The sequence below is a fragment of the Moschus berezovskii genome, chromosome 1, assembly GCF_049115385.1.
Source record: "Moschus berezovskii isolate FMDL1 chromosome 1, NW_MosBer_1.0, whole genome shotgun sequence".
Classification (NCBI taxonomy): Eukaryota; Metazoa; Chordata; class Mammalia; order Artiodactyla; family Moschidae; genus Moschus; species Moschus berezovskii.
The window spans coordinates 65,513,773-65,532,263 of record NC_142460.1 but is presented as its reverse complement, the minus strand read 5'-3'; the positions used below and the strand labels follow the sequence as shown (position 1 = coordinate 65,532,263).

At 41.9% G+C, this 18,491-nt stretch overlaps 1 protein-coding gene and 1 long non-coding RNA gene across 5 annotated transcripts in view; one reads left to right on the top strand and one right to left on the bottom strand.

The window, feature by feature from the left end:
• The window catches only part of LOC129547113 (transmembrane protein 45A-like), a 131,191-nt gene extending 113,608 nt beyond the window's left edge, over window positions 1–17,583 (bottom strand). For 3 of the 4 annotated variants that reach the window (XM_088836572.1, XM_055413234.2, XM_055413016.2), the window contains exon 1: window positions 17,264–17,583. The gene's annotated coding sequence lies outside the window, so the exon portion shown is untranslated. Of the gene's footprint in view, window positions 1–14,842; window positions 14,973–17,263 lie in introns of those variants that run through there. The other variant, XM_088836567.1, reaches the window with a different exon arrangement.
• Window positions 7,958–11,591, top strand: LOC129547449 (uncharacterized). Its single transcript, XR_008684097.2, has 3 exons — window positions 7,958–8,073; window positions 8,501–8,564; window positions 9,227–11,591. It is a non-coding gene; the product is annotated as an uncharacterized LOC129547449 (long non-coding RNA).
• Window positions 17,584–18,491: the final 908 nt, after the last annotated feature.

Below are 18,491 nucleotides of genomic sequence, written 5' to 3'. Positions count from 1 at the left end.
ACTGGTACATGCCTGTTGAATTTCAGAGGCTTCTGGTTCTAGACCCTGGCTGAACTCACCCCTTAAACCTGTCAGCAGATCTTGGACTCCCTGGTTTGGCCCTTACTGCTCTCTAAGGCGTTTGATTCCAAGTCACCCATCAGCCTTAGAGAATCAGCCCCACTTCACCATCCATTCATTGCTCCCACCTCCAATGCTTGGGGTAGATACATGATGCACTGACCGAGTTTACCTTCCCATAAGCCAGTGCACAAGCTGGAGTTACCAAACACAGGAAACATATTTAAAAAACAATAATAGACATGAAAGAGGAACTGCTATCTCAGAAGCCAAAATAAATATCAAACCAGACCGTGGTTTGGCAGAGTAGGGCATGTTATGTACAAAATGTTACACTGAAGGACTCAACTGTTTGACTTCATAATGGTACAAAAAAAGTGTGTGGAAAAAAACCTCCAGGTCAGTCAAGGACAGTGTATTTCATTTTAAACACAACTGCTTTACTACTTTGGGGTGCCAGACATTGTGAATTTTGTCTTTTTGGGCACTGGATATTTTTTCATATTTTTAAATATTCTTGAAGTCTGTTCTGGGGTGAGTAGGTAACCTGGGAGCAGTCTGATCCTCTCAGGTATCGCTTTTTAATGATCTGTTAGGCATGTCAGGAGCAGGGATCACTGTAGGGTTAACTATTCCCCATTACTGAGGCCAGATCTTCCTGAGTGTTCTGCCCAATACTTGTGAATTATAAGTTTTCCAATCTGGTTGGAGGGAACAAGCAATATTCCCAGACTTCTGTGACTGCAGGGCACTGCTCTCCACCCTCTCCCTAATCTTTGCACCCCTCCTGCCACCCTCCAGCCTCCTGCAGTTGACTCACTTACTCTTATGAACACGTGAGGGGCCTTCCCGCATGTCTCCAGTGACCCCTCTCTGTGCAGCTCTCTTGGTTCTGTAGCTCAGTCCTGTGAACTCTGGCCACCTTGGTTTCCTGGGCTCTCAGCACCACCTCCTCAACTCAAGGAGTACGAGTTCCACCTGGGGCTCAGCCTGGACCCTCTCCCAGGGATCAGCAGGAGCAGTTGGTGTGTTCACCTCTTTGTAATTTCCTGGAGATCACTGCCCTCCCATTGCCTGATGACCAGTGTTTCAAAACCCATATATTGCTTCATATATTTTATCTGATATTTTTTATTATTTATGCTTATTATTGCTGCTAAGTCACTTCAGTCATGTCTGACTCTGTGTGACCCCATAGATGGAAGCCCACCAGGCTCCCCCATCCCTGGGATTCTCCAGGCAAGAACACTGGAGTGGGTTGCCATTTCCTTCTCCAATGTGTGAAAGTGAAAAGTGAAAGTGAAGTCGCTCAGTCGTGTCCGACCCTCAGGCTCCTCCATCCATGGGATTCTCCAAGCAAGAGCACTGGAGTGGCTTGCCATTGCCTTCTCCATGCTTATTATTATTAGGATAAGCATAAATCTGGCCCTGTTACTCTATCTTGGGACAAAACAGAAATTCTTTCAAATTCAATCAACTTAGCACTAAACACCAATATTATTACACAGAAAAGATACCACTTTAACCTGAGTTTTTAAAAATGAGGATTTTGAGCCACCAACCCAAGAATCTCCTAGAATGTTTGATAGAAGACACATTCCTACTTCACATCCTCAGATCTATTTAATATACTTTTTTTTTTGCCACTAAAGGGATTCACAGGTGGCTCATTGATAAAGAATCCACTTGTAAATGCAGAAGATGCAAGAGACGCGGGTTTGATCCATGGGTTGGGAAGATCCCCTGGAGTAGGAAATGGCAACCCATTCCAATATCCTTGCCTGGAAAATTCCGTAGACAGAGGAGCCTGGTGGGCTATAGTCCATGGGGTCACAAAGAGTTGGACACAACTGAGCATGAGCAAGCACACACCCACCAAAAAAAAAGGAAAATTGTTCTCATTACCATGCCAATTCATTAAGAAAAGGCAATAAAATCCTCTTCTGAAAGTTGGAAATCATTAGACTAGGTAATGGGTTTAAAAGGCAAGAAGGATACTGGAAGTCCAGCCTGAAATGATGTTGACCCTCCAGTACCTCTTCCAGCTGCATAAGCTTGCTTTGTATAACCCACGTCTCTCCATGGCCACATGAGCAATTTTGGAGTTGCTTCCTTCTCATTCACTGCAACAGTAGTGCTCCATTTGGAAACTGGAAAGCAACAAGACTCATGACTGTCTCCACACAGACGGCCTCTGGATGGTAAACGCCCAGGCCAAAGCCAAAGCTTTTTCCCAGAAGGTGTGTTTCCTCTCAACTCATTGAGTAACCGTCATGCTCTCCACCAATGAATTCTCATCAACAATATCAACAATCACACTATCAATCTTTTATTTTCTAATCCCAACAGCAATTGGAATGTCCTCTGTACCATCCTGATTCACACCAGCTCCATTTCTGGGGAAGGAAACAAACAGCCTAAAAGGCTTGTATAAGGTGTAAATACAATCTGGACATCATGAGGCCAAGTTTATCAGAGGAGAAGTAGGTTGCATTATTCGAGCAGTGTGTGAGTGTTAGTCACTCAGTCATGTCCAACTCTTTTGAAACCCCACAGACTGTAGCCTGCCAGACTCCTCTGTCCATGGAATTCTCCAGGCAAAAATACTGGACTGGGTTGCCATTCCCTTCTTCAAGGGATCTTCCCAACTCGAGGATCAAACCTTCATCTCTTAAATTTCAGGCAGATTCTTTACCATCTGAGCTACCAGGGAAGCCCTATTTGAGCAGAGTTGCTCACAGATCTTCTCTGGGACTTGGTATTGGCCATCTCACTCATTTTGAAACTAGTGGCAAAGTTATTGCTAATGGAGAACATGAGAGAAGCACCAGTCCAAGCCTGAGCTTGTAGATGAAAGAACAAAACAAGTATCTCACACCTCAAATCATTACGTGTCCTCTACATGAACCTACTTTTTTATCCAAAGTCTGACTACATTTCATTAGCATTGGGAAAAGAGGGGGCAAAGTGGAGATGGGTGGATGAAGGCAGAGCCAGCTTACCTTTCAGGCCATGGTGAATATCAAAAAGTGGCAACCAACAACAGGTGCGTCACTCCTGAGGATAATATTACACATGGCATAAAGCATTCAGACATTGCAAGGAGGTTATCCTCTGCTTAAATCCTGATTTCATCACTGTGTGACCTTGGAAGAGTTACTTAACCTCTCTGGGGCTCAGTTATCTCATCTCTAAAATAATAATAGCCTCTACCCCATAAGGTATCCATGATGGTAAAACGAGAAGAACCCTGAGAAGAGCTGACACCTAATAAACTGTCATTCACTTAGCCATTAGTTGTTTGTGCATCTTTCTGTGAAGAAAGAGCTTTAAAGTGTGATCACAGTCACATAACCTCTCTCCTCCATAAAACACAATACAGTTCACGAAGCCCCATTACATACAGGACTTCATGAATCCTCTCTTAGAAGTAGAGGGAGAAAAGCCTGATTTTCTGATGAGGAAAATGAGGCTTCGTGTCCGTATGGGGTGTTCCCACTTGCACCAGGAGGATGATCTCATTCATCCTCATTGATCCATTCTTCTGCTCCTCGCAGTGGAAACAACTTGTCTGAAAAGTCACACAAGCAACAAGGAAAAAGTCAGATCACCCGGCTCTCCCACAGTCTGTCTTCATGCCCCTGATGCACACAAACTGAGGGCAGAGCAGGAGGAGGAGAAGCGACACCAGAGACGGAGACGCCGGGCTGTCAGTTCTCCTTCCTGCTGGCTTAGAGCTTCTAGGTCCCTGACCCCAATACCCCCCATTCTTTCTCAACAAAACCTTCTCTCTCCTCATGACTCCCTCTTCCTCAGGCCTTTGTCCTCAAGGTTCAGCTACCACATGATTTTGGTATGAGCATTTTTCACGATTTTTCCTTCTGCATTAACATTTTTTGATGTTATTAACTTTTCATTATGTATTTAATACACAGGTCCCTAAATCTGTCCTAAACGTGCTCCTTACTACATGCCTCTCTCCATGCTGGCTTTTCCCCTCTTCCTGTAACAGATGTTGACAATCATTAGTCTGAATTACTTCTGGCTTATAGAGAGAGGAAGCAAGATTCAAATAACTGGAAAACAACTCTCTGATCTAAAGGAAGACTTTATATTAGAGTCTTCAAATATAAAGGACACATCAAAAGAAAACAAGCTGTTAAAAAAATTTTTTTAAGTCCATACCTAGACATATTAAAGTGAAATTCAGAACTTTATACTTTGTTCATTTAAAGTGTGAGGATAGTAATTTAATACAGGGCTACCTGGAAATGAGGGATGTCATTTGAATTTTATGCAAGTAGTTGCTATTTAGTTGCTATGTCATGTCCTACTCTTTTGGGACCCCATGGACTATAGCACATCAGGCTTCTCTGTCCATGGCATTTTCAAGCAAGAATACTGGAGTGGGCTGCCATTTCCTTCTCCAGGGGATCTTCCCTACCCAGGGATTGAACCCACATCTCCTGTGACTTCTGCATTGGCAGGAGGATTCTTTACCACTGAGCCACAGGGGAAGCCCTCATGGGGTTAAACCCTCAAGCCTAAAAATACCTTCACTAAATATCTAGAATAATGTTTGACTAAATGTCTGGATACTGTAGCCTGGACAAATTGACAGAAAAAATTAACTTCGCAGATGGAAATAAACCAAATGTCCATCAACATTTGTTTTGGATAAACAAAATGGGATATATATATATATACAAAGAAAAATTATTAAGCTTTAAAAAGAAATCAAATAATGACAGTATACTGTGGGTGAACTTCGAAGACATATGCTAAGTGAAATAAGTCAGTCATAAAAAGACAAATATTGTATAGTTTCACTTATATGAGATACCTAGAGTAGTCAGACACATGAGAGAGAATGTAGAATGGTTGCTGACAGAGGCTGAGAGGACAGGGGAAGGTAATAAAGAGCTACTGCTGAATGAGAACAGAGTTTTGATTTGATGAAAAAGTTCTGGAGATGCACAGTGGTGACGGTTGCGCAAAAACGTGAATGTACTTGACGTCACTGAACTGTACACTTAGAAATGGTTACAAATGTTATGTTATGCTTTTTACCACAGTAAAAAATGAACTGCTTACATGTATAGGCTTTAGTATGATGCAGACACCGTGATAGATGTTTTCTGCTGATTTTCTCATTTAGTGGCTTTGATATCCCCATTTTATAGGTAATAAAGCCTCCAAGACAAAGTGACTTACTCGAGCTACACTAGCAAGAAGCAGGTATCAGGTTGAAACCCTCAGTCTGACTCCAGAGTCTGTGTGCTCACTCAGTGTGCTGGACTGAAAAGAGTGACCACACTAAGTTAATAAGATAAAAAGAAAATTAAACTGTTTTTCAAGAAATATTTTGAAGTTGATTCACTATATTAAAAAATTTAAGATTGAATTCCCAAAATTCAAATCCAGACTGGGTATGACTAATAACAGGACTCCTCAAATAGTCCTACGTTGACCTTCACCATGAGAAGTTCTTATCCCAAAACCACAGTGTCTCTAGAAATTTAAAAAAAAAAACAAACAAGGATTCACAAGTAATAAGAATGGAAAGTGTACCTGACATCTGCCCCATTCTTCCACAAGCCTTGGGACATTTCATTGTTTCTCTGTTTTTTCAAATGAAACTACTGTGGTTCTATTAATATTTTTTAATTATATTCATGTTTAGATCTACACCCATGAGTAGACTCTGGGAGAAGGACTGGAAGGATACAGACCAAATTACTAACAAAATTACTTCTGGAAAAACTAGTAGAGAGGGAAGAAGGCAGGTAACTAAAGGGGAAATCATTACTTTTGATGCTTGTATACTCTGTTTCAGTTTTTCAAAGGCAGCAATGATTCATCTGATATTACTGAAAGTCTACCATAAGTCCAAGGTCTATGGTAGTTCTGTTCAATCAAGATGAAAAGACAGATGATTATTTGTAATGAGCTCCATCTAAAAAACAAGTAAAAAACATCTCCAGATGAGATGGTTGAATGGCATCTGCTGCAGTCCATGGGGTAGCAAAGAGTCGGACACAACTTAGCAACTGAACAACAACAACAAAACATCACCTGTCTGCATGTGCCACACATCCATACACAAGAGTCATGCTGAAATTCTGGCCACTCCTGGGAAATTGTACCAACTCCACTCCTCCAAATGGTCCCCCCACCTCCAGTGATCCTCCTTCCATTGACTTCTTGACTACCGTTGTTATAAACAAAAAAAAGCAGCTCTCATGTATTATACCCAAGGCAGCACAGACTAGTGGTTAAGGTTGGACTCTAGAGGATGCAAGAAGAATAAAAGAATCATCCAAGGGAAGAGGGGCCTTAGAGATCTTTTTACAGTTGATGGCACAGAGAAGACCATAATGGCTCAAAGTCTTGCCCAAGGTCACACAGGTGGTCCACAGCAGCATCAGGACCAGACTTGGGTTCTCTCTGACACAGCTCAATGCTTCCCAAGGAAGAGACAGCAGAGATCTCCAAACTGACTTTCCACTGAGGTGAATACTACAGGTCTTATCTTCTTCAATGATTGTACATCATAAGGTTATAAATATTACCATGTGAATGCGCGACTCTCTTAGCAACATGAAAAAGGGCTTTCCAGCACACACTGCATGTGTAGGGGTTTGGGGATGGGTGCAACAATCACAACCATGTCAAGGACTTTAGAAAGAAGCCGACATCTGAAACGTAGCCTGAGTAGTAATCCAGGGTGCCAAACCACTTCAGCAGGGCTCCAAGACAGCCACCACAAGAGTGATTCCAAGGGTGGGACCCAAACTCATTGGGCAGTCCTTCAAGGCCCTGAAGGGGGTGGGTTGGGGGTCACTGAAGCAGTGGAATGGATGGGGAGGGTGTGCTTGGCAAGGGGTAGAAACTGGACTCCAGAGATGGATCATTCCAGAGACACCTCCAACTATGCAGCTGCCACCAGTTCAGCTTGCCACTTCCTACCAATCTTACCTCCCAACCCTCTCCTTCCCCATAGGCTCTCCCCACCTCCCTCTCCTACCTCCCCACCTTTCCACCTTTCCATCTACTAACTTCCTATGAATCATCCCTATCACAACCCAATGTCTTGAGGATAGATTCACACTTTCTAGCCTCAATGCTTTGGCCAAGCTTTCCCTTTCTCCTAGAATGCCTGCCACCTTCTGTTCTAGGATCCCTTTCCCCTCAACCAAAGCAGGCCCAGAAATGTCAACCCTCCTATAAAACCATCCTATAATAAGTTTTCTTTCCCAGAACCTTCTGGATCTTTCTAAGGTGCTTGATAAATTCTACCTCACTCTCCTCTCCAGACTCTCTCTCCCTTACAGCCATACTCAAGGTCCCATTAACAACTTGTCTGCACTTAGTAAACCCTAGGTGCTAGTGTAGAGGTCAGAACGGTGGCTGGGAAAACAAGTGCAGCAGGGGAACCTGAGAAGGGAGCCGGTGATAGGTAATATTATGTCCACACACAGAGGATGGAACTGAGGTAAGATGGGCTGAGTAATTTGCTCAAGATCAAACAGCAGGGTTGTGACTTGAACCATGCCAGCTGGCTCTTTATACTGACCCTTGCAACACTGTTTCTTCTAAACCTCCAGCCCTGGAAACCACTTCAACTCTTCCACTCACAGTGTGCAATGCTTTTCTGAATAAAAAATGCACTTGCAATGAAGGCACCTACTGCTTTCTAAGTCAGAAATTAAAGATTAATTCTGGTCACAAATGCCACAATAGTAAATAATACCTGAAAAGCCTCAAATCTAAGTCATTGCTTAAACAAAGATGTCTAAGATGGAATGAGCCTCAGGCCATTCACCTAGCTCAACATTTGCCAACATTTCCATTTCTAAATCCTGAAATAAATATCAGATTATGTGGAAGCACAAAGATTTAACAACCACTCTGCATAATGCTGCTGCTGCTAAGTCACTTCAGTCGTGTCTGACTCTGTGCAATGCCATAGACGGCAGCCCACCAGGCTTCCCCGTCCCTGGGATTCTCCAGGTAAGAACACTGGAGTGGGTTGCCATTTCCTTCTCCAATGCATGAAAGTGAAAAGTGACATTGAAGTTGCTCAGTTGTGTCTGACTCTTAGCGACCCCATGGACTGTAGCTCACCAGGCTCCTCCGGCCATGGGATTTTCCAGGCAAGAGTACTGCAGTGGGGTGCCATTGCCTTCTCCGATTATGAATATTATTTTGATGAAATTATGGGATTAATACATAACATTGATGTTATTTACTGATGTACATAGGGATGTACATAGTGGTCTGTACATAGTGGTCATAACATTATTGATGTACATAGTGGATATGCATTATTGATGTACGTAGTGATACCTAGTGCGATTAATATAACATTATTGGTATATATAATGGAAGTACAACATGTCTAAACACATGTTTAATTTTTTTTTTTTAATGATCAAAGAAGAATTTGTGCCTACCACAAATGAGCAGGAGAATACAGAAAAGACATCGAGCTTCATTCACATGTAAGTGAAACAGTAACTACCTATAACAATTCAGGATTTAAATAATTTAATATTAAACATCTTAATAAAGTAAGTAAAAGTTTCGGAGAGGGAACAAGATGGCAGAGGAATAGGACGGCAAAACCACTTTCACCAGGCTGCCCTGTCCATGGGATTCTCCAGCAAGAATACTGGAGTGGGTTACCACGCCCCCCACGAGGGGATAGTCTCAACCCAGAGATGTTAAAATACTATTCTATTATTAATGCCACATTTTCTAGAGCCTCACAGCCTCTAGAAAATCATTTTACTATGGTATGCTTTTGCTTCTTACCCTGTACTGTCTGGTTCTCCTTAAGTGTCACTCCCTCAAATTCTTAAGTAAGTGAAACTTGGGGTTAATTTTTATCCACATAATATAGATTTCAATTTCTATTACCTTAAAGGCAACAGAAAACCAGCTCATAGCTAATTAACTTTGAAAGTTCCAATATGCTTTGTATTGGTGTTTGGGGAATTGTATGATATAAACAGGATGCTCTCTGATCAAAAACACTTCAGCAGGTCAATCTGGAAAAGGCACGCATTTGTATCTCCCCAGAAGGCACTTTGCTTGACAGAACTACCATCTCTTCAGTGTAGCTATGTGTGGTAGTGCAAGACAATGTATTATTTTTTTACAGGAGTGTCATTAAATGACACAGGCACAAGAAAAAAAGGCCTCCAGAAGCTGATAGAGGGCTCCCAGCCTCTAATCAACTACACACCTTCCTGTGGAATGCTCAGCAAGTCAAATCAACACACAGAAGCTTCCAATTAGCAATTTGATTTCTCCCTCTCCAAAATGGAGCGGCATCAAAAGATTGCCAGACATCTGAAGAAAATCTAACATGAAGGATAGATTGAAAAATAAAAGGAAAATAATGGACTTTGGATAAAGCAAAAATGTATAGAGAAGAAAAGAAAAAAAATTACTTTTTTTTTTCTCCTGAGGAATAGCAGTTGCAAACGAGGGCATGAAGAAATCTTACTAAAGAAAAAGAAAAAAGAAAAGCAGCATCTGTAAATTTAATAAGTCTGTGAGAATCTATCCCTTGAATCTGTCCTTGAGTTCTGGCTACCTGGTTTATGCCTTTAGGCAGTACTGTACCAAATAAAGATAATATGTTGGGTTTTTGAAAAATAAATAAATAAATAAATAATTTAATATTAAACATCTTAATAAAGAAAGTAAAAGTTTTGGAGAGGGAACGAGATGGCGGAGGAATAGGACAATGAAACCACTTTCTCCCCCACAAATTCATCCAAAGAACCTTTTAACACTGAATGAATTCCACAAAACAACTTCTGAATGCCAGCAGAGGACATCAGGCACCAGAAAAGCAGCCCATTGTCTTTGAAAGGAGGTAGGAAAAAACATAAAAGATAAAAAGAGAGACAAAAGAGGGAGGGATGGAGCTCCGTCCTGGGAAGGGAGGCTTTAAAAAGAGGAGGCTTTACAAACACCGGGAAACACTCTCACTGGCGAGTCTGTGGAGAGCCTTGGAACCTCAGAGGGCCACATAACCGGGAGGAAAAAGAAAGAAATAATTAAAACCCACAGATTACATGCCCAATGGTAACTTCCAGCAGAGAAGCAGAGCAGACACCTGCATACGCCATTAGCAAGCGGGGACTGGGCAGGGAGGAGCTGGCTGAACTGCTTAGAGTGAGGACCTGGCCTGAATGCCATGAAGGCAGTCTGGGGGAGCTGACTGGAGATAACAAAGCAGACTGTGGGATAACTACCCCGTGAAAAGGCAAAAAGCCCTAACCTAAGACTCCGCCAGTCCCGCTCACAGAACAAAGGACTGAGCAGAGCTAGCCGGCTGCAGACGGCCCATCCCCAGCAGAGACAGGCAGGGGAGGGCAGCCAGAGCCGGAAGGGGGCAATCACGGCCCCAGAGAGGCATCCGATACCAAACTGCAAACAGGCTTTGTTGCTAACCAAGACTTCTTGGGTTTCTGGCCGGTCAACATCCGCCTGAAAAGGTGCGCCACTTGTACACACAGAAAGCAGAGCAGGAGGGACCACAGAGGCAAGAAGTTGCAGCAACCGTGCTCGCCAAACACCTGGTCACCTGAGCTGCTCAGACCGGGGAAGGGCACAAAAGGCAGGCCCAACCAAGTCTGCATCTTTGTGGAGTACCTGAGTACCTGAACCTGAGCAGCTTAGACCTGGGATGTACATGCAACCCAGTGCCAGCCTCAGACAGTTATCGGCAGAGCAACCTAGAGCCTGTGCAGTGTAGACAGGGACAGCACACACGCCGTGAGCGGTGGCAAATCCAATGTGGCCGAGACACTGTGAGCACTCCCCACAGACGCCAGAGATATTTGTCTGCAGCGTTCCTCCCTTCCCAGAACAGGACTGAATAAGTGAACCTTAAAAAGTGTCCACCACCGCCACCTAGTGTCAGGGCAGAAATTAGACACTGAAGAGACCAGCAAACAGAAGCTAAAACAGAGGGAACCAACTTGGAAGTGACAGATGGAGAAGTCTAGAGGCTACTGCAAGAATAAGACTGAAAACCAGAGGCAGGAGGCTTAAGTCCAAATCCTGAGAACATCAGAGAACTCCTGACTCCAGGGAACATTAATCGATAGGAGCTCATCATACGCCTCCATACCTACACTGAAAGCAAGCACCACCCAAGGGTCAACAAGTTCCAGAGCAAGACATACCACTCAAATTCTCCAGCAACACAGGAACATAGCCCTGAGCTTCAATATACAGGCTGCCCAAAGTCACTCCAAACCCACTGACATCTCATAACTCATTACTGGACACTTCATTGCATTCCAGAGAGAAGAAATCCAGCTCCACCCACCAGAACACCGACACAAGCTTCCCTAACCAGGGAACCTTGACAAGCCACCCGTCCAACCTCACCCGTAGCGAGAAAACTCCACAATAAAGAGAACTACACAAACTGCCAGAAGACGGAAAGGCCACCCCAAACACAGCAACGTAAGCAAGATGAAGAGGCAGAGAAATACCCAGCAAATAAAGGAACAGGATAAATGCTTACCAACCCAAACAAAAGAGGAAGAGATAGGGAATCTACCTGATAAATAATTTCGAATTTTGATGGTGAAAATGATTTAAAATCTTGAAAGCAAAATGGAGATACAGATAAATAACCTGGAGAAGAGGATTGAGAAGATGGAAGAAAGGTTTAATAAGGACTTAGAGGAAATAAAAAAGAGCCAATATACAATGAATAATGCAATAGATGAGATCAGAAACACTCTGGAGGGAACAAACAGTAGAATAACAGAGGCAGAAGGCAGGATAAGCGAGCTAGAAGATAGAATTGTAGAACTAAATGAAACAGAGAGGAAAAAAGAAAAACAAATTAAAAGAAATGAGGACAATATTAGAGATCTCTGGGACAATGTTAAACGCTCCAACATTCGAATCATAGGAGTCCCAGAAGAAGAAGACAAAAAGAAAGACCATGAGAGAATACTTGAGGAGATAAATAATAGTTGAAAACTTCACTAAAATGGGGAAAGAAATAATCACCCAAGTCCAAGAAACCCAGAGAGTCCCCAACAGGATAAACCCAAGGCGAAATACTCCAAGACACATATTAATCAAATTAACAAAGATCAAACACAAAGAACAAATATTAAAAGCAGCAAGGGAAAAGCAGCAAATAACACACAAGGGGATTCCCATAAGGATAACAGCTGATCTTTCAACAGAAACTCTTCAGGCCAGGAGGGAATGGCAAGACATACTTAAAGTGATGAAAGAAAATACCCTACAGCCCAGACTACTGTACCCAGCAAGGATCTCATTCAAATATGAAGGAGAAATCAAAAGCTTTACAGACAAGCAAAAGCTGAGAGAATTCAGCATCACCAAACCAGCTCTCCAACAAATGCTAAAGGACCTTCTCTAGACAGGAAACAGAGAAAGGGTGTATAAACTCAAACCCAAAACAATGAGAAAATGGCTACGGGATCATACTTATCAATAATTACCTTAAATGTAAATGGGTTGAATGCCCCAACCAAAAGACAAAGGCTGGCTGAATGGATACAAAAACAAGACCCCCATATATGTTGTCTGCAAGAGACCCACCTCAAATCAAGGGACACATACAGACTGAAAGTGAAGGGCTGGAAAAAGATATTCCACGCAAATAGAGACCAAAAGAAAGCAGGAGTAGCAATACTCATATCAGATAAAATGGACTTTAAGACAAAGGCTGTGAAAAGAGACAAAGAAGGACACTACATAATGATCAAAGGATCAATCTAAGATGAAGATATAACAATTATAAATATATAAGCACCCAACATAGGAGCACCACAATATGTAAGACAAATAGTAACAAGTATGAAAGGGGAAATTAACAATAACACAATAATAGTGGGAGACTTTAATATCCCAATCACACCTATGGATAGATCAACTAAACAGAAAATTAACAAGGAAACACAAACGTTAAATGACACAATTAACCAGTTATACCTAATAGATATCTATAGGACATTTCACCCCAAAACAATGAATTTCACCTTCTTCTCAAGCGCACACGGAATGTTCTTCAGGATAGATCACATCCTGGGCCATAAATCTAGCCTTAGTAAATTCAAAAAAATTGAAATCATTCCAAGCATCTTTTCTGACCACAATGCAGTAAGACTATCTCAGTTACAGGAGAAAACCTATTAAAAATCCCAACATCTGGAGGCTGAACAACACACTGCTGAATAACCAACAAATCATAGAAGAAATAAAAAAAGAAATCAAAATACGAATAGAAATGAATGAAAATGAAAATACAACAACCCAAAACCTGTGGGACACTATAAAAGCAGTGCTAAGGGGAAGGTTCATGGCAATACAGGCACACCTCAAGAAACAAGAAAAAAGTCAACTTAATAACCTAACTCTACATCTAAAGAAACTAGAAAAGGAAGAAATGAAGAACCCCAGGGTTAGTAGAAGGAAAGAAATCTTAAAAATTAGGGCAGAAATAAATGCAAAAGAAACAAAAGAGACCATAGCAAAAATCAACAAAGCTAAAAGCTGGTTCTTTGAGAGGGTAAATAAAATTGACAAGCCACTAGCCAGACTCATCAAGAAACAAAGGGAGAAAAACCAAATCAATAAAATTAGAAATGAAAAGGGAGAGAACACAACAGACAACACAGAAATACAAAGGATCATAAGAGACTACTATCAGCAATTATATGCCAATAAAATGGACAACTTGGAAGAAATGGGAAAATTCTTAGAAAAGTACAACTTTCCAAAGCTGAACCGGGAAGAAATAGAAAATCTTAACAGACCCATCACAAGCATGGAAATTGAAACTGTAATCAGAAATCTTCCAGCAAACAAAAACCCAGGTCCAAATGGCTTCACAGCTGAATTCTACCAAAAATTTAGAGAAGAGCTAACACCTATCCTACTTAAACTCTGCCAGAAAATTGCAGAGGAAGGTAAACTTCCAAACTCATTCTATGAGGCCACCGTCACCCTAATCCCAAAACCTGACAAAGATGCCACAGAAAAAGAGAACTATAGGCCAATATCACTGATTAATATAGATGCAAAAATCCTTAACAAAATTCTAGCAATCAGAATCCAACAACACATTAAAAAGATCATACATCATGACCAAGTGGGCTTTATCCCAGGAGTGCAAGGATTCTTCAATATCCGCAAATGAATCAATGTAATACACCACATTAGCAAACTGAAAAATAAAAATCATATGATTATCTCAATAGATGCAGAGAAAGCCTTCGACAAAATTCAACATCCATTTAGGATCACAACCCTCCAGAAGGCGGGAATAGAGGAACATTCCTCAACATCATAAAAACTGTATATGACAAACCCACAGCAAACATTATCCTCAATGGTGAAAAATTGAAAGCGTTTCCCCTAAAGTCAGGAAAAAAGACAAGGGTGCCCACTCTCTCCACTACTATTCAACATAGTTTTGGAAGTTTTGGCCACAGCAATCAGAGCAGAAAAAGACATAAAAGGAATCCAAATTGGAAAAGAAGAAGTAAAACTCTCACTGTTTGCAGATGACATGATCCTCTACACAGAAAACCCTAAAGACTCTACCAGAAAATTACTAGAGCTAATCAATGAATATAGTAAAGTTGCAAGATATAAAATCAACACGCAGAAATCCCTTGCATTCCTATACACTAACAATGAGAAAATAGAAAAAGAAATTAAGGAAACAATTCCATTCACCGTTGCAATGAAAAGAATAAAATACTTAGGAATGCTGCTGCTGCTGCTGCGTCACTTCAGTCGTGTCCGACTCTGTGTGACCCCATAGACAGAAGCCCACCAGGGTCCCCCGTCCCTGGGATTCTCCAGGCAAGAACACTGGAGTGGGTTGCCATATCTACCTAAAAAAAAAAAAGACCTATATATAGAAAACTATAAAACATTGGTGAAAGAAATCAGAGAGGACACTAATAGATGGAGAAATATACCATGTTCATGGATTGGAAGTATAAATATTGTGAAAATGAATATATTACCCAAAGTAATTTATAAGTTTAATGTAATCCCTCTCAAGCTACCAATGGTGTTTTTCACAGAGCTAGAACAAATAATTTCACAATCTGTATGGAAATACAAAAAACCTCGAATAGCCAAAGCAATCTTGAGGAAGAAGAATGGAATTGGCGGAATCAACCTGCCAGACTTCAGGCTCTACTACAAAGCCACAGTCATCAAGACAGTATGGTACTGGCATAAAGACAGAAATATAGATCAATGGAACAAAATAGAAAGCCCAGAGATAAATCCATGCACCTATGGACACCTTTATCTTTGACAAAGGAGGCAAGAATATTCAATAGAGAAAAGACAATCTCTTTAACGAGTGGTGCTGGGAAAACTGGTCAACCACTTGTAAAAGAATGAAACTAGAACACTCCCTAACACCATACACAAAAATAAACTCAAAATGGATTAAAGATCTAAATGTAAGACCAGAAACTATAAAACTCCTAGAGGAGAACATAGGCAAAACACTCTCCAACATAAATCACAGCAGGATCCTCCATGACCCACCTCCCAGAATATTGGAAATAAAAGCAAAAATAAACAAATGGGACCTAATTAAAATCAAAAGCTTCTGCACAGCAAAGGAAACTATAAGCAAGGTGAAAAGACAGCCTTCAGGATGGGAGAAAATAATAGCAAATGAAACAACTGACAAAGAATTAATCTCCAAAATATACAAGCAGCTCCTGCAGCTCAATTCCAGAAAAATAAATGACCCAATCGAAAAATGGGCCAAAGAACTAAACAGACATTTCTCCAAAGAAGACATACAGATGGCAAATAAACACATGAAAAAATGCTCAACATTCCTCATAATCAGAGAAATGCAAATCAAAACCACTGTGAGGTACCATTTCACGCCAGTCAAAATAGCTGCTATCCAAACGTCTACAAGCAATAAACGCTGGAGAGGGTGTGGCGAAAAAGGAACCCTCTTACACTGTTGGTGGGAATGCAAACTAGTACAACCACTATGGAGAACAGTGTGGAGATTCCTCAAAAAACTGGAAATAGAACTTCCATACGACCCAGCAATCCTACTCCTGGGCATACACACCGAGGAAACCAGAATTCAAAGAGATACATGTACTCCAGTTTCATCACAGCACTGTTTATAATAGCCAGGATATGGAAGCAACCTAGATGTCCATCTGCAGATGAATGGCTAAGAGAGCTGTGGTACATTTATGCAATGGAGTATTACTCAGCAATTAAAAAAGAATAAATTAGAATCAATTCTAATGAGGTGGATGAAACTGGAGCCTATTATATAGAGTGAAATAAGCCAGAAAGAAAAACACCAATATAGTATACTAACGCATATATATGGAATTTAGAAAGATGATAACTATAACCCTGCATACAAGACAGCAAAATAGACACAGATGTATAGAACAGTCTTTGGGACTCTGTGGGAGAGGGCGAGGGTGGGATGATTTGGGAGAATGGCATTAAAACATGTACATATGTGAAACGAATCGCCAGTCCAAGTTCGATGCATGATACAGGATGCTCGGGGCTGGTGTACTGGGATGAACCAGAGGGATGAGATGGGGAGGGAGGTGGGAGGGGGGTTCAAGATGGGGAACATATGTACACCCAGGGTGGATTCATGTCAATGTTGGCAAAACCAAAACAATATTGTAAAGTAATTAGCCCCCAATTAAAATAAATAAATTTTTTAAATTTTTAAAAAATAATTTAAAAAAAAGAAAGTAAAAGTTTCATTAGAAGTGAATAACCCAGATAACTTTTCAATCCTCTACCAAAACGGAGTGTACGGGATAGATAAAAATACCGGCTCTACAAATGTATACACTGTTCTCACAGAAAGAAAACAGAAAAATAAAGTTATGGATAGTTCAACTTTGAAGTTAGAAGAGGCTTTTAACAGGAAAGCAGTTAAATTTCTGTTCCCAGGAAATTTTTAAAAATAGCATAGAGATGACCCCCAAACTAAAGTGTTACCAAAGAAGTAAAGGAAACGAAGTCTGTGCAGTTTGTGGCAGCAAGCGTTATTCTCTCCCTGATGAAGAGAGGGCCAGTGAGAACAGGAAAAGGCGCAGGGTAGAGATCACAGAGCGATAAATAGGATATCCAACGCGTATCCAAAACTTACCCAACTCGGTCTTACTCAATACTAGTTTTCCCACTTTACCAGTTTTAAATCAGACAGCGGCTGGGCTTTCGTTGTTGCTGTTTCTGTCCTTGGGATCCCAGAGCCCCAGGAACGTTAAACAAGTAGGATGGGATCTGGCCCCCTCTCGCATCAGAGGGGAAAAGTTTTAAACGTGGATTCCAGGTTGCTTCATTGGGAAAATGAATAATAATAAGTGGCTGCAAGGAGAGAACGTGGGAGACGTGCTCAGCTGACGTCGGCCCGAGAAGGGGACGCACAGTTCCCCAGCGCAGCTGTCCAGATGTGTCTCATCCGATTCCCCCGCGGGGCATGAGTCTAGGCGGCCGCCGCTAGCAGAAGCTCCAGCTCATTGGTCTCCGGGGGTCCTCGCTTGCCGCCTATTGGCGGGTCAGCCCGCCACTCCCGCGGGCCTCAAGCCCCGCCCCCCACCCCCCGGGCTTGCTCGCTGCATCCTCGGAAAGAACCTGGAAGTGGAGCGCGGGTGCTGATGTGGCACTCGGCGGCCACTGCGGGCCCGGGAGGGGCCTGGGCCGACAGGGGTCTTCCGCACCAGGGCTAGTCCCGGCCCTGCTTCCTTTTACTTCCACCTTTTCAGGTGGTTAGGCTGGTTTCTTTAGACAGTGTGATTTCAACCGGTTCCTGGGATGAAATTATAGGCGCGCCCTGCGCTGACTTAAATCCCCAACATTTCCGAGTGGAAGGGACTGGGGCTCCGAAATGCCCACGCCCCAAAGGGCCTCAAACCACGTCTCAGAACTTCACTCTCCCGTCTTGATCCAGGGAGCAGAAAATGAAATTCAAGAGCCTTTTTCATGGGGACAGTATTCTTTTGTTGGAGGAAAAAAACTTAATGAACCCTTCACTGAAGTCCTCATTAACTAGAGAAGTTGTTCTTTCTGCAGAAAAGCCCAGGGTTGATTATAGCAGAGATTTGGAAGACTTGGTTAGTTTCAGCTGGGTGATGGTAGTTGTAGGAAAATAAGAAAATTTGTTTTGTTCTGTGAGAATTTAAACAGGACAGCAAAACCATGCTTTGATCCTGGGGAAACTGTTGAAAAATTGGTTAGTTGGAGGGAGTGTCTGTAAACCAATCACCTTTACAATTTGAGGATGTTGACAGAAATGTGAGCTCATTAAAACAGTAATATGGCAAGAGCTACACTCATTGGGCCACATACTATGAACTGTGCCAGGTCTTCACTAAATT